The 4,061-nt window shown below is 40.1% G+C and overlaps 1 long non-coding RNA gene across 2 annotated transcripts; it reads left to right on the forward strand.

Moving 5' to 3' along the window:
* Nucleotides 1-217: 217 nt before the first annotated feature.
* LOC106019220 (uncharacterized) lies at nucleotides 218-3,836 on the forward strand. Of its 2 annotated transcripts, none has more exons than XR_001193874.5 (4): nucleotides 218-329; nucleotides 988-1,078; nucleotides 2,135-2,203; nucleotides 2,534-3,836. It is a non-coding gene; the product is annotated as an uncharacterized lncRNA (long non-coding RNA). The 2 variants fall into 2 exon arrangements; XR_002405210.4 differs by having other exon boundaries at nucleotides 2,135-2,198.
* The last annotated feature ends 225 nt before the right edge of the window (nucleotides 3,837-4,061 follow it).

Consider the following 4,061-nt stretch of genomic DNA (forward strand, 5'->3'; position numbering starts at 1 on the left):
TTACATACCATTAGGGAGTCAGATGAGACCACTAAGTCTCAATTCACTTTGAAGATTTCACAGATAGCTACTAATCACAGACACTCTGTTCTGAGCGAGATAGGAAGTGGGGTCACATCTAATCTGACAAATCAGTCCATCCACTCCCCTTCTTCTCTGGGCAAACACAGGATGTGTAAGTAAAGGCACCTGGGCTTCCTACCCTTGCTGCTAGCAGGTTTTCTTAAATTAGAGGTAGTGTATTGTGAGCAGAAACTCTCTGGTAAACTGCTGGTTGAGGCAGTTGAGAGTGATTTACAGGAGTGATAGGCCGTTTGCAGTGTGACACTGTAAGTCAGACGCTTTGAATTTCGTTCATTTAAATTCCCTTCCCAAACAAGTGTAATGAGGCTTGCTGCCTGGAATTTTACTGTTGAAACCAATAATTCAGTGTTGATCTTATTTATTTGCTGAAAGTAATATAATTATATACTGAATATACTGGCTCCTGAGGATTTGATGCAGAAAAATGGCAGTGCCTGATTCTGTGCAAGTTTCTCAGAAAGGCACAAATTCTCCTCTTGGTTACATGGACGCAATACTGCACAATTGAAAGCACAAAGTACATTCCCTAAAATATTTGTTACAGGGTTTTAGGCTTTCTGTAGCCTCTCTGTATTATGTTTTGTTACCTCTTGAGCTCTCCCAGGAAATCCGTAATGAGAACAAGCTGAAAAACAAAATTTCTGACCCAAGAAGTATTGTCAGATATGAAATTTAATCTGGTACCATGTTGAAAACACAAGCTTACTGGTTTGTTTGCTTGTTTTGTTTTGTTGTTTGGTTTGGTTTATTCTCCCTTTAACACAGAATAGCTTGAAATAATGTACTAGTCTGAACTGATTTATTTATTTTTTTTTCTGAAAAAGATCAAGTCATTTTGATTAATCAGAAATTACTTGTTTTCATTTTGTTATTTTAAATTGTATGTTATATTACACATTACAGTTTAAAAGCCAAGGAACCGATCAAAGTGAAGTGTCTGAGGTTATGGGAAAGATTCTTCTATGCGCATAAAGAAAGTTGTCACTGCAAACTGGTAAGGATGATGGATTCTTAAGGAATTATTTATTTATTTTTTTACAAACCAGAGTGATAATATAAGTTTCATATCATGCCAAAATACTTGATTCTCAAGTGTGTTGCTAGCCAGCTCCAAACCAGCATTTTTGGCCTCACCTGGGGCCACATTTGACATTTTTAAAGCTCTATCTGCAGATCAAATGTAAGAATCACGAATCCTTCTGCAGGTTTCTATAGGCAACATTTCACAAAAAAACTCATTTGTTGAGAACAGCCACCATTAATGAGAGCCTGCTCCAGCACTCAAGGTACTAAGGCCATGGAGAAAAGGTTCAGTTTTTGCTCTACCGCAGCCTGGTTGGAAAGCATTGAACAAATTTCATAGGGAGTCATTTTTTAAAAGGAATTAGACACTGCTTCTCTTCCATGGCATCCACGCATACTAGGTGCCCTTGAAGATTCAAGCCACAGTCTCTCCATGCGTTATTCCCCATCCCATGGAAAGAAGACAGTAACACATCTTTCCCCACAGCCTGTTAAGAGAAAGGCTGAGCTAACACCACTATGATGCCCAGGCGTTAGAGTGATGTGATTTGTGCACACTTCAGGGTCAACCTTAGTCACTAACTCAGTGTGATTGTTTTCTGGGTTAGAAACCTGATCTCAGAGTCTCTGTATAATAATAACAACAACAACAATAACAACAATAACAATAATAAAAATGAATTTAAAAAGAAAAAAAAAAGCAAAAAAAAAAAAAAAAGCTGTTTATATCCCTCATCTAACGTTCAGATGACAATAAGTTGTGTGGATGCTGGGCAGAGTGACTGCTGCCTTGCTTCTGAGGAGTAGCAGATAGCTGAGGTGCCATGACTCTGCATTGATGATTTCCCCTCCTGCAGAAGCCTATCTAGTGGTGCTCCATGGCCATCTTGTTTAAAAGTTTCCAAGAGGGAATGTGAAATCTACAAACCAGAAGATGCTCAAACTCAGCTGAACACTGCCTTTAGCAAGCAGATCCAGAGGTCCCTTCCAGGCTAAATTATTCTATCATTCTGTTTGCACTTCGCAGGTTTCTTGCTTGCCTTGTCACCTGTTGCTCTGACATTTTTTAAAAGAAGAGGCCTTCACTCAAAGTCAGGTTTGATTTAATTTAGTTTGACTGCTTTTATTAAACTTTCAAACATAAAAGAGACTCCTCATATAAGCATTTTGTTTTGGATCAAGTACAAGGTTTTATTCAATGTGACATGAATTATTTCTTAGTTTCCTGTTCGCAAAGGCTTTGGCTTTCAACTGAGAGAAATCCTTTCCTCTTTCCCACTGCTCCCTGTCCCATTTTTCTTTTTGGCTAATGAAGTGAAAAAACAGGTCTTTTGCACATCTATGTTAGTGAGCTTCTAGAAGAGACTCCAAAAAGAGACTGAATTCTTCAAGCTTACTTTTTTTTTTCTTTTTTTTTTTTCTCAAGGAGATGACATGACTAATGTGACACCCCAGTGCAAATATGTCCAACCCTGGCATATGCTGCGGACCTGACACAGCTCCCCTGTACTTGGGGATTCACTGACGCATTTGTGACTGAACAGAGTCCTCTTTATCTGCCAGTGGTATTTCTCTGATGAGCAAGACCATTTGTGACTCAGCGCAATTTTCTTAGGCATTTGATCATGACCTCCCTGCAGATAGAGGCCAGATTCCCCCCGACTTTAGCGGTCTGGTTTCAAAGACAAGAACAGCTTGGAGCAAGGACTACAGCAGCAGCATTTTTGCAGCCAGCCCAGGGATTCTCAAAGCTGTCACAAACCGAGAGGAAAGCCTGGCAGGTTTCAAAGAGCCATTAGCCAGCTCTGTCCCTTTTATCTCATTGTGGAAATGCGTGAGGAAGCTACTGAGGTGTGGAGCTGGGCAGATCTAGGTTACTCCTTACTTTGATGGATTTCCTTAATTTTCTAAAATGAGTATAAACAAAGTGTCGATGCAATTTACATCTCCAGTGATATGAAAGCTGAAATATGTCCTACAAGGGAGAGTATGTTTGGGTCTCTAGATAAGAATACCCCATCTCTGAGAACACATACCCCACCTCTGGAAATATTTTCACAGTGCCCTGTTCAGCTGCTAGTTCAAAGGCACAGAAAAGTTGTACTGCATAGTTATGCCCTAAGGGATCATTTAGTGACCAAGATTATTATTTACTTTTTCCCTCAGTCTCTCTTATTTTAGATATTAATAATATTCCTCACTCTTGTGTCTCTAGACAATGAACAAGCCAAACTGGGCAACTTGGTTAAATACCAGCCTGGAAGTTAAAGGATGTTTAAACTTTCAAAAAGTGAAGCAAGTGTATTGTCCTCAGGTTTGAGTGGTGGCGTGGTATGCCCCACACATCAGAGGTTTCCCTCTGAGGAGACCAATGACAGCACCTGCAAGCCTGGCTGGGTATATTTAGATCCTGATGACCTTTTTCTGTTCAAAGACCCTAATTAGAAAAGGACTTAAGTTGAAAGCTCCATGTAGGGGAGCTGAGCAGAGTAGGGGGGATCAACCTCTGAAACCAGGTCACTCTGTGTGATAGATCTTAAGGTTAGATGGTCAAATTTGGAGGTCTTGGCTAGAAGGGTGGTGCTTTCTGCCCTGAGAGTGTTCCTGAGTGCTCATGCTGAACAATTTCTCTCAATGCGCTTTGAGGGCTGTACCTTGAAGATTTTGTGGACCTCATAATAGGACTTTGTACATCACAACCAGCTAACTTACAGCACGTACAGCACCATTTACAGTAACATGGAGACACTTACAGAGGCAATGGAGGAATAATAACCTCTTCATGCTATTGCATGGATCTTTTAGAAATACTTTATTCATAAGTATTTAGAGAGAAAATCAAATGCCAAGGGACCAAGATTAAGAATAAAACAGCCCCTAGGACTGAACGGTGTAACTACTTTCAGAAGACAGCAGATCTAGTTCTCATGGGGCAGCTTTGCCTTACAGAAGAT

This window comes from Anas platyrhynchos, chromosome 2 (genome assembly GCF_047663525.1).
Source record: "Anas platyrhynchos isolate ZD024472 breed Pekin duck chromosome 2, IASCAAS_PekinDuck_T2T, whole genome shotgun sequence".
Classification (NCBI taxonomy): domain Eukaryota; kingdom Metazoa; phylum Chordata; class Aves; order Anseriformes; family Anatidae; genus Anas; species Anas platyrhynchos.